We start from the raw sequence: 13,004 nt of genomic DNA on the forward strand, positions 1-13,004 counted from the left end.
CCCTGCCGTTTTCACCCCCCATCTTTCCCTCTCATCCCTTCCTCTCCCCCCACCTGCCCTCTCATTTTTCCCCAGTGACCCCGCCCTCTCGCTCTCCCCTTAGTCCCGCCCCTCGCTTCTTACCACCCTCCCGTCCTCTCTTGCTGCCTTCTCTTTCCCGCCTGCCGCCTCGCTTCTCTCTCCTGTCACCCCCAATTCGCTTCTCATCACCCCCTGTCCTCCATTATCCCCTTCCCACCAGGCCCCTTCCCCTGGCCCCGCCCCCTCACTTTCTCCCCTTAGGCTCCGCCCTCGCTTTCTACCTAGTCCCGCCCCCGCTTATCTCCCGGCCCCGCCCCCTCACTCTGGTCTCGCGGCCTCCACCCTTTCTTCAGCCTCGAATTCCTCCATCCTAATCTTGTAGCTTCTCGCAGTCCTGTTCCCCTCACTTCCCCTCTTGGTCCAGACCTCTTCAGTCTAGTCCACTTCCTTTCTCTCTTAGGCCTAGCCACTGTCAACTCTTAACTGCTTCATTTCTTGCCTTTTCTGCATTGCTCTTCACTCCCACACCCCCTTCCTTGAGCCCCCCATTGGACACGATCCCCCTCTCACAAACGCTAGAGGCTTTGGCAGCTGCACAAACACAAGATCCTTGATTCACTCCCGTTTAGTTTTCAATGAAATGCCCGTGTTTCCTAGGTGGCTCTGTAGTGCCACCTTCAAGGGTGAGCGCGAAGCTCTGCTGTGGGCCTACGACGTGGTTTGATTGTGTGTAGATGCGAAGTGTCGACTGGAGCCACCCTTCCTTAGCGGGCTCCGGAGATCCTGGACCAATCTGCATCCCCATCTTCCCTTTCTCAGTGCTACCAGTGCTGCTGCCTCTTCTCTCAGTCCACCCTTCGGACTTGCCAGTTTAAATTCATCCCTAAGCCTGGATTATAGTGTTGGAGATAAAGTTATGCTTTGGGACTTTCCAAGCTCGAATATTTCCAGCTCTGGAAAGGAAATAAATTCAATCTACTCCCTGTCAGGGATTTTCTTCCTCTGGATTTTTCTGTCTAGTGGCCAGTCTGATGAGGTTATCTGAGGTGGGGTCTGGTCAGGTTCTTTTAAAGGGAGAACAGTGTTTTGAACACTTTATGGCAGATGTTAAGCCACAAAGTTATTGGTAAGATGTATGGAAATGACAATAAGTAATTTTTTCAAATTGAAATTTACTTTGATAGTTCATAGTGTTGCATGATTGAGTTTTTAAAGGAAAGGGTATTTTTGTTTGTTTTTGTATAAAGGTTTTAGATTAGCTAATAAATTAGACCCAAACCCAGACCCTGGTTTTATAAAGTAACAGGTATGTCTCTGAGATAGGAAATACTTCTCATGTGTTACAGTACATACATTGTTACTTTTGTAGTTACATACAAGTCACATTTTCTGACATTGTAACACTTGTAAAACTTTAGTTACTGACAGTTTTAATTTGGTTCTGATTTACAATGTAATCTATAGTTGACATCAGATTACTTTCAGTTTTCATGTTAAAAGCAAAAGTAGCTGATTGTGTGAGTTTTTATAGAACTGTAATTGCTTTAAAAAGAACAAGTTTTGAGTAAGTTTGTTCCAGGCAGGTTTATGTATATTAAATAGTCCAAGTTGGCAGGTCAGGATCTTTTCCTTACAAAAGAGAGGACTTGGTATGTCCTCCCAACTTATTTTTGGATTCAGAAATTAGAAGCTACAATTGAAGAACTGCTTTGAGATTTTTTTAGGTAGCATTTAATAGAGAGTGATCAGGTGCTAAATGTTCTTTCTGACACACCTTTCCCCTTCTCCCTGGTAGATGCTGCTAATGGTCTGAGAGGATCTGTGAGCATGATTGTTTTTGCAGTAGAATTGAGGTTTAGTGATGATTGTATACACATGTGATGCCAATCATCTGTTGAATGTTAATTGATGTGGAATGTTAGAACTATCAATAGATTGTTAAAGATGGACTAGGTTTGGGTCTCATCTACGGTTAAGGGAACTTTGAAATCTCATTTCAGCATGTTGGGTAGTGATGTTTCAAAAGTCAAATACTTTTGTTACAGGTTTCAGTAGTTTATTTCATGTTTGAAAAAATGACTTTTACTGCTATTCTAACCAGTCATTGACTGCCACACAGAGCATAATTCAATGCAAAGACAGCGAAGACATTGGAGTTACAAAAGAGCATTTAAAACTTTTGGTTTCACAGTTGTATTTGGTGGTGAATAGAGCATTAGATTTTAGATCTAGAAGACTTGCAGTCTGGCCAGATCTATCATTAAACTACATGATATGCGAACAAATTAACGTTCTGGTCTCAGTTTCTTCATATAGCAAATGAAATTTAAACTCCATTGTAACTTTTTTTTTTTTTTTGAAGAGGTTTTTTTTTTTTTTTTTTTTTGCTATAGGGTGCCTGTGCTCGCCAGACAGAGACAGAGAGATAGAAAGTGAGAAATCACCTCCCAGGGGGACATTGTAACTTTTTTTGATCCTCCTCACAGGATATTATCACTTTGGCTATCTGCTTACTTCAGATACTTTTAGCTATTTATGCTTTCTGAATCGTGATATTCAGAAATTTGTGTTAAGGGGCCAGCAGCTGGTGTGGTAAAGGTACTGGACTCTGGCATGACCAACCACGGTTTTGACTTGCTTTCTCACTTTCTCTCTCTCTGGTGAGCGCACGTGCCCTATAGCATATTAATAGTAATAAATTAAAAAAAGAAATTTGTGTTAAAACACAGCATTCGGGACCAGCAGTTGGCGTAATGGTATGTTGCTGGACTCCCATGTAGTCAACTGCAATTCGAGTCCTGGACCTGGTGGCTTAAACTCACTCTGGGCATGTGTGCGTGCATGCCCAAGATCCTGAGAGGAGAAGGGTTTGCGGCATGGCCATCCCCCCTGGGAGGTGATTTCTCGCTTTCTGTCTCTCTATCTCTCTTTTTCTGGCAAGCACAAGCGCCTTATAGTAAAAACCTCTCCAAAACAAACAAACAAACAAACAAAAACAACCAAACAATAAAAACCCCACAGCACTTGTGTTTGATTTATGCCAAGCATTAATTTTGTATATTGACAATATTTGTTTTTTTTTCCTTCCTTGTGACTCTGTGTTTTTGAAAACTATTGGATGATATGTTGAACTGCTTTGGCAACTTAGTCGAAATAGAAGAAGAATGTTTGAGTCGTTATGTTTAAAATAATGTAATTTTAATATATTTCTTTTTTAAAAAAGAATTATTTTATTTAACTTTATTTATTTATTTAACCAGAGGGGGATGGAGAGAGGCTGGGGGGAAACAATCCATCTGGTCCGGGACTCAACCCATAGTTGGCCATGTGGGAGTCAGCGCTCTTAACCATCACACAACCTGCCGGCCCCTATAATTTTAATGTATTTCTAGTGTTAAACAGAAGAAAAATAGTTTTAAGATGGCCTCAGTAGATTGGTGGAGATTATATGTGCAAAATCAAGCTATCTTTGTTAAAAAGTACTATATTTAAGACATTTTACATTTCAATGGCAAATTAAACACTTTGAAACATTTTGATTTAAAATGCAAGCAGGTCTTGCAAAAACTTTGTTCTTATGTGGTTCACAAATGAATCCCAGATACTTTACTTAAGCTATTTGGAGTAAAAGAATGGAGTTTTGGGACTGGCAGGTGGTATGGTGGTTAAGGGCGCTGGACTCCCACATGGCCGACCACAGTTGAAATCCTGGACTTGGAGGCTTGCTTTCTCACTTTCTCTCTCTCTCACTCTGTCCCTATCTGGTCAAATTAAAATAAATTAAAGTTAAAGGGAAAAGAATGGAGTTTTGAGCTTTAAGGGTTCCATAGTGCTCTTTAAGAAAATTAAATTTTATTCTATAATGTTAGCCAGCTAGTTGAAATACCAAGAGCCTAAACATTTTTGTGTGTGTGCTTTTATACCTGGACAAACTGTCAGACTTCCTTGTGTTTTTCTTTTGGAGCATGACTATATTGTGAAAAGAGAAAATATCCAAGAAGGGGGGACCTTCCTTGATAACATATAGGAATGTGAGGCTATTTTTAAAGTTGTAGCATATGCAATGGGAGGCCAGACTCGTGTTTTGGCATTCAAATGGTGCAACTTGGAGTAAAATAATTGTAGTAATAGCTGTTAATAATTCTATTTGATCAATAACAGGTGATCTAAATGATTCAAAATAGTTAAGTTCCTCTTAAGAAAGATTGAAACTGTTGAGTGTTGACTTTGTCCATTTATACCAGCAAAGAACCTCATGCATGTAAGATAGGCAGAACTTCTGTTTCAACAACTGTAACACCATTGCTGGAATGGAATAAGTGATATGTTTTTAACCATCTGAGTTTGCAGGACATTTTCCTCAGGGTCTGCCTCAAGATTAGGAAGCTACAAGGAAGGAAATTCTTTAAGCTGAATTATCTGAGGGTGTAGAATGAGTCGGATCAAATGTGATTACAAAACTTCAATTGCAGTAATACTTTAAAAAAGAATTACCTTCAGCCAAATACAGGTTCTATCATTGATTTTGTGATGTGATCACCTGTGTGTTGTCTTTTTAAAAAACTTTTTCCAAATCCATTTTTCTCCCTTTAATCTTATTGACCCACCTAACTGGTCTTAGGCATGAAATCTTTCATATACTTGATTTCGGTCAGTATTTTTATATGATTGTGATTTATCAAACTAATTTTTTTAGCCCAGATCTATTTGTTTGAGTTTAAAATTCCTATTTTTACAAACATGAAAGTTGTTGCAGAATATAGGGCCTTTCTTTTCTGCAGATTTTCATTTTCTTGTTGTGGTCACAATGTCAGGTTCCAGTGGAGAACATTGGGTGAAAGAGGAGAGATTTTGGAGGCTGAGTTACTGGTTAAGTATTTCCTCATGAATTGAAAGAAAGACCCAGAATGTTTCAACATCAGCTCAATGATCCAGTTAACTAGACTGTTTTGTAACACATTTGTGGGCGCCTGTTAAAAGTTAAAATAGCTGAATTGTACATTTTTTTGAGTAGTCTCCCCCCACCAAAAAATAAAAAAAGGAAAAAGAATGTCCTCAAATGGATGAAATGATTTGATATTTTCACAGTGCTTCAATTTTCTGATTGAGAAAGTCTAACTTTTAGTTCTTATTTAGATGAAATTTTTAAAATTTCAAAACCATTTTGAGGTTAAATATCTTTACAAATAAGGAATTAAAGGTCTTTGTGTGTTTGTGTGCGCACGTGAAGGAACAACTTAAATGACTGGTTTGCTTATTATTTTCTAAGTGAATTTTATTGAGAGAAAGCTCCCAACTTAAATTAGCTTGTTGTCCAGGGCACTCTCTTGCTAGCTGACCAAAGTTCCTAAGGCCATTCTAGTTAAAGAAGAGCCAGGAAGCTGTGTTTAAAAACAAAAGCACCTAACCACGTGGATTTTCTTTTTAAAAAATTGAATTACTGTTGTGTCTACAGATGCAGTTTCATCCACTTAGATATTTAAACTAAGTGGAATGTTGTTTCTACATTTCTGGATTGAAAAGAAAAACAAAGCCTTTTTATTGTTTTAAAACAAGGCTTAAATAATGTACAATCAATGCGCCTGGTGATGTGCCCCACTCTGTAATTCCAGCTGTGTGCACCTCCATTGCAGCTGAAAGGAATTCTAATTGGTTAAGGAATGTCGGCAACATCATGTATCGCTGAGCATGAACCTATTATACTGGCTGCTGGGTGATGCATTTCAGATGTTTTAAGCTTCTGAGCCCAAGTTAGAGGTTGCTTTTTGGAGTCTGGAAGAGAATGTTGTGAAGCTGTAGGTTGTAGGTGGCAGCCTGCTTTCTTTGTATGGTAGTTATCCACTGAGTTCTCAAAAAGCCTGGGTGCTTTCTTATGGCATAAACATTGGATCAGGCAGGTCTACATTTTATTTCTAACTTGCAAAAGTACCACAGTAAGTAAATAAAAGGGTTGCATAAAATTATAATCTTTTTCATGATTCAGTTTTGCTATCTTTTTGTTAAGATACCTGCCATGTTACACCACACAAGTACCTGCTAAAGGTGGATTAAATGTTTTAATGAGTACTTATGAATTATTTATAAAATAGCACAATGTAAATAGAGTCATAGATTTCCTGTTGTTTCTTATTCCTGAATAACCATGAAAATGATAAAGTCATCATTTGAGGACTAATGTACCCTGAAGAAAATCTGCCAAACCAATTGAAAAACATGGAAAAATAATATTCAAAAATAAATAAATTCACTGTGTGTTCCTTAGAGAAATAATAGTACAAGCCAAAGCCAGCATCGTTTCTAAACGGTGAAACCTTGGAAGCATTCCCATTAAAATCAAGAACAATGTAGGGATGCACACTGCCACAATTGTTTTATCTAGAGAAGGACATCAGAAAGCAGAAAACAAGATTGTTATTTGCAGATGATGTGATTGTGTAGCATTAAAATCTCCTAAAATCAGCCACAAAACAATGGTAAACAATAAAAGAAAACTTTAGTGAAAGATGGCAGGGGAGAAAACTCAAGATGTAAAGATGAATTAGGAAGAACAACTTGTAATCAATATAAAAAGTCTGGTTTTCTTAATATATAAAGGACTTTCAAAATCAATTAGGAAAAGACTAATGACCTAACAGGCATGGATAATTTACAGAAAAAAAAAATGGAAAATGTATTTTAAACATAATGAAAAAATACTTAGTTCTATTTCCCCCCAGATACCCATTTTCTTTCTTTTTAAAAAATGTTTTTAAAGTTGAAAATCAGCCTTACTAATACTGAACAAAATACAAATTAAAACCAGGAGTGAAAGTTTTTCATCTAGCAGATGTGTGGACCAAAGAGTCTGAAAATATTCTGTGATGACTGTGTATAGGAAAATAGGTGCTCTTTTATACTCTTAATTGAGAATGCAAATTGGTAGGATAGGTAAAGAGGACAGTTTGGTGCTATCAGGTAATAAATTTATGTGCCCTTTGATCTAGGAATCTGTCCCTAGGTGTCCCTCCCATCCCACCCCGCCCAATCGCCCGCCCTTAGATTTTTGCTCTCCAGCATGAGTTTTGAGTTGCTGGGTCTGGGACTTGAACTGCGGTAGGTCACATGGGAATCCAGCAATATAACCATTATGCCACCTGCTGGTCCCTAGGTTTTTGTTTGTTTGTTTGTTTGTTTGTTTTAAAAAAAAACAGATATATTGGTACTTTTGTTATACAAAGTAATGTGCAAAATTATTGTGGCGTTGTTTGAAATTATGAAAGACAGAAATGAATCTAAATGTGCATCAGTTGAGAGTGAGGTAAGTTACTGTGTACCATCAAGGATGTATAGTTGTTTAAAAGAATAAGTGCTTTATATTCTGATATAGAACACTCTTGAAGATATAGAGTGAGAATAAAACCATCCAGAAGAGTGGATAGCGTGTATAGTATTTGTAAAACAAATAAAAGTAAAACAAAATTTTTAAAGAATTATTTAATTTTATTATATTATTTTTACTTTGAACAGAGAGAGACAGGGAGAGGGAGAGAGAAAGAAAACAAGTCACCAGGTCTGGGACTTGGACCACAGTTGGCCATTTGGAGTCCTGTGCCTCAACCACCACACCGTCTGCTGGCCCCTGAAAAGTAAAGACAACTTAAAAGGAAACTTAAAGATGTATTTGTATAGAATATCATTGGAAAGACATTGTTTAAAATATTGATTGTGATCTCTTTTGAGGAGAATTCAGAGCCTGAAAAAGAAGAACCTGAAGTTGAGATTTCTTTTCCTTTTCTTCCTTTTGTATTGTTTAGTCTCCTTCCACTACTCTTCCCCTTGAGCATATATTTATTTTCAATGATTAAAGGTATTAAAAGTGGAGTGGTGGGGGGGGGAAGGCAGAGGTGGCATGGTGGTTAAGGCACTGGACTCCCACATAAGTTGATCATGGTTCAAGTTCTGGACCAGTGGCTTGAAAATCACACCAGTGCATGTGTGTGTGCCCAAAATCACAAGAGGAGACTGGATTATGGCATGGCCATCTCCCCAGAGGAATGATTTCTCACTTTCCCTCTCTCTGTCTCTCTCTGGAGAGCATACTTACCCTATGACAAAAAAAAAATCTAAGTAACCCCTCCCCCCCAAAAAAAAGAAACATTAAAAACAAACAAAAAAAAGTCCACAGAGGAGAAACAAATTTCTTAGAATAGCTAGTGCATTAATTGCCAGTAGTAATTGTTTAAAATACCGGTGTTCTGAGAGGCCATACTGTGTCATGGTGGTAAACTATTACAAGGGTACTGGCTAGCATCCAGAGACCAACTTAAGTGTGCCAGGTGCTTGTGTACCCATCATCCAGGCTGGCTAAGGCTGGGGGTGGATTGTGGAAGAGTTAAGACCCTGTTGGGGTGCTGTTTCTATCTCTGGCTCTTGGAAGAGAATGATAAACTTTATGAAAATGTTTTAAGAATGTAGGTGTTCTGGGACCAGCAGTTAGCGTAATGGCTATGTCGCTGGTCTCCCACGTAGTCGACCGCGGTTCGAGTCCCGGACCCGGTGGCTTAAACTCACGCCGGGCGCGTGTGCGTGCGTGCCCAAGATCCCGAGAGGAGAATGGAGGAGAAGGGATGGCGGCGTGGCCATCCCCCCTGGGGGGTGATTTCCTGTTTTCTGTCTCTCTGTCTGTCTCTGTCTGTCTGGCGAGCGCACACGCCCTATAGCAAAAACCTCTCAAAAAAAAAAAAAAAAAGAATGTAGGTGTTCTTAAAATGCAGAGTAGAGCTGGATGTATCTCAAAGATCTAAAATACCCCTTCAGAGCACATGCATGTGTTTGTGGGCATTTCCTCACCAGGAAGATTCCTGGGGTCACAGAGTAAAAAACTTTACACACTTGTCTTGAAACTCTGGACAAACTTATTTTTCCAGAGGGTATGTTTATTCTGCTGCTGAAAGTCCTTTAACAACTCCCCCACCCCCAACCAAGGCTTGTTCTGGTATATTAAAGGAAGCCCAAGTGATTCTTTCCAGATTTAGAAATTTGGAGCTACTTAGACCTGGTTTATTTAGTGAAGTCTTTGAAAAACTGGAGACTTGGTTCTGAATAACAGTGTTGGCTTATATAATTTATTTGGAACGTCATTTGGGGTTGTATCTGACCTATTTCTGTAAAATAATCTCTTCCCTAAAGTGGGGTAAAAATGCCAACTTGCATAAGCCAGTAGTAATAATTTATTATTTTTCCAGATCTTATAATCAATATGTTTGGTGTGGACTTCTTATTCACAAGGGCATGTTCTTAAGGTTAGGAGTACGTACCCAAAGAAGATTGATATCTCACTCTATAAAAATAGAAATAGGGTAATCCCATGTAATACATCATCTTTTTCTTACATCCTTGAGATAGAAAAGTCAAAGTTGGGGGCTGGATGGTGGTGAAGTGGTAGGGTGCAGGGGTCTGTGGGGCTGACCCACATTGGAAGGTTTCTGGTTCATATCTGGAGACCTCACTGAGTACATTGGGCACACACACATGCCCATGATTTGAGGCTGGCCAAAGCTGGGGTAGATCACAATGTTGGGACCAGTTAGGGGTGGTGTCTGTTTCTTTCTTTCTCTCTCTCCTTCATAGATGAAATAAGAAAGCTTAAAAATAAACTTAAAAAAAAAGCCAAAATTGGGGCTAGCAGGTGGCAGGGAGGTTAAGGTAGCTGGATCCCACATGGCCAGCCTACTGCTTAGTTAGAGTCCTGGACATGGTGGCTTGAAAAATACACTGTGTGTGTGTGTGTGCACATGTGTGTGCCCCCAATCCGAAGAGAATAGAGAAGGGATAGTGACATGACCATCACCCTGGAGAGTGATTTCTCATTTTCTTTCTTCCTCTTTGGTGAGTGCGTAGCCCTATAGCAGAATTTAAAAACAAAATAAAACAAAGTTTCACACAATTGTATTTCCACAAATTATAGATTTGAGAATTGCTTGATGCCTGTTCAGACATGTCAGTGATACTAATGACTTAGATCTGTACAGTGTTTCATAGTTCCCATAGGGTTCTCATATGTACAGTTCCTCACCTGAGCCAAGATATTAAGCCATACTCAAAAAGGGCATTTATTGGTTTCTGTTTTTATTTATAGGTTAAATAACATGTCATTTGTTTATTATTCTCTGCAAGCATACACAGAAGAGAGTAAGATAGTTTCTGTAGTTCTAAGAGGATAACCATTTCATATGCAGGTGCAAAAATACTCAGAGGCACATTTAATCCAACTGTAATAAATTCATGTGCTTTGCGATTAACAAGAATCTGGCCAATCATCTCTGTCAGGGTCAGATGGAGCTTCTCATAGTCCAATAATTTAGGGATGGCCAATGACAAGTTTAGTTATGTCCAAAACAGCATTGTAGGTATAATAAGGGAGAGAGACCAGGCAACCTAATCAAAGACTACTATTTCAGAGAGTGTGGGAAATACATAGTCTTTTTTTTTTTTTAATCGAATGGTTTTATTTATTTTATTTTATATACAAATAGCCAGCATGATTTCTATGAAATGCATAATCTTTTGTGGTCTCTTCTAGCACATGCCATTGGACTGTTGGAAAAGTCATGACACACTTTTACATAGAAAAAATACCTTAAACTTTTCTGACAACTCACTGTCTTCTTTCATACAAGATAGCATGTTGGTTGCCTTTGGATAACTCACTCAATCTTTTTTTTTTTTAACACCCCCACAGTCTTTCCCCAAGGTGCTAGTCTTCTCTATCTTAGTGACACTGCCAACCAGTCAGTGGCTCAGATCAGAAACTTGAATGTCCTTTTGGACTCCCTAATCTTTCATGCTCTAGAAGTTGTCACCTCTCTTTCCTAAACCATATCCTGAATTTTTCTATTCTTCTTTGTCTCTACTATCACCACCCTCATCCAGGACATTGTCACTGCTCAGGTGAATGCCTACAATAGTCTCCTGAATGGTTTCCCTGGCTCTGAGTGTCAAAATATCCTGTATGAGGACCAGCAGTTAGCGTAATGGCTATGTTGCTGAACTCCCATGTAGTCGACTGCGGTTCAAGTCCTGGACCCAGTGGCTTAAACTCACTCTGGGTGCGTGTGCGTGCGTGCCCAAGATCCCGAGAGGAGAATGGAGGAGAAGGGATTGCGGCATGGCCATATCCCCTGGGGGGTGATTTGTTGCTTTCTATCTCTATGTCTCTGTCTTTATGGCGAGTGCACAAACCCTGTAGTAAAAACCTCTCCAAAAATAAATAAAATAAATAAATAAATAAATAAAATATCCCATATGACAGGAAAGGGCAGAGTGCAAGTTGTCGATACTTTATAGACTGAGATACTTTATAGACGGAACAGTAGCTGTATAATTAGCATATACATCAAGGGTTTGCAAGTGGGGGAAGTTTGGCTTCCCGGAGACCATTGACAGTGCCTGGAGACATTTTGCCTTGTCACGGCTTTATGTGTGCTACTGGTATCTAGTGGGTAGAAGCCAGGAATACTGCGGGACATCCTCCAGTACACACCTGACAACAAATAATCATCTAGTCCAAAGTGTCAGTAGTGATGGAAAAACCCAGATCTAGATCAGAGAAAGCTAGATTAGAAAAATAATATTGCTAGTACCTGGAATGCTAGGAGCACTCCACAATACTAGGAGCACTCCCCTCCCAGTTTCTAACTCCCAAATCCCAAAGATAATTTCAGCCCTGACTTGGAAGATCTGATTTTGAACTTCACATTGGTGGAGCCATATCATATACACTCCTGTAATTGGCTTTTGTTCAACATTATGTTTGTGCGATTTCTTCCACGTTGCTTTGCTATTCAGTATTTCATTGTGTGAATATATCATAATTTATCCTTTTATCTGTTCGTTGGTAATGGGTACTTGTTTTGGCTGTTACAAATAGTGCTGCTAGGAGCATCCAGGTTTGTGGATGATTTTTTTTGGTATTTGTGTATATATCTGTTGGGCATATACTTAGGAATAGAATTTCTGGGTCATAGAGTAGGCATTTGCTCAGCTTCAACAAAACTTGATACATACTTTCTCAAAGAGGTTATATCAATTTGCATTCCTTCCAGCGGTGTAGGAGAGTTCTAGTTGTTCCCTATTTTGGCCAACAGTGTTTTCTGTTTTTGTGTGTTGTTTTTGTTTGTTTGCTTGTTTGTTTTTTAAATTTTTAAAATATAACCCCATTAATGAGTATGGACATCACATTGCGGTTCTGCTTCTACTTTCACTTTTTATCTAATCTATGTCTTAAAAATCTTAGAAAGCCTTAGAAATCTTTTTAAGTTCGTAATTTTGGTTTAATTATAGATTCACAAGAAGTTAGAGAGAAGTACACAGGAAAGTCTTCTGTGCCTTTCACTTAACCTTTCCCATTTTTAGCATCTTATGTAACTATGGTATTTATCAAAACCAAGAAATTGACAATCAATATTGGTACAATCCACAGAGCTTTTTCAGGTTTCACCAATTATACGTGTACTCTGTATGTGCATGCACGTGTGGTGTTCTGTGCAGTTTTATTGTGTGTAGATTTGTGTAATCACCCCCACAATCAAGATTCTCTAAGGATCCATGTTGCCCTAGGTTGGTGTAAAGCACTCCTTGCATACCCCAGACAGGGACTGTACTTCTACTATAAGGCTCCTTTGTGCTATAACTTGATAGCCACACACCCTCCCACATTTGGGACCCAGACAACTGATCAATTTGTTGTCTCGAAATCTTCTGAGAGCATAAATCAGGTTATATCATTCTTTTCCTGATAGCTCTCAGTGGCTCCCTACTCGTAGTAAAGTTAAACTCTCTCTGTGATCCTGTGTCTACCTCTGGCCTCTGTCATTCTGCCGTGTTCTCTAGGCCACAGCCATCCAGATCCTAAAGCTTGGCAAGCTTATTCCTGCTTTAGGGATTTTTCATGAATTATTATTTTCTTTCTTTCTTTCTTTCTTTCTTTTTCTTTTTTTTTTTTT

The sequence above is a fragment of the Tupaia chinensis genome, unplaced genomic scaffold (assembly GCF_000334495.1).
Source record: "Tupaia chinensis unplaced genomic scaffold, TupChi_1.0 Scaffold000279_1, whole genome shotgun sequence".
NCBI lineage: Eukaryota > Metazoa > Chordata > Mammalia > Scandentia > Tupaiidae > Tupaia > Tupaia belangeri.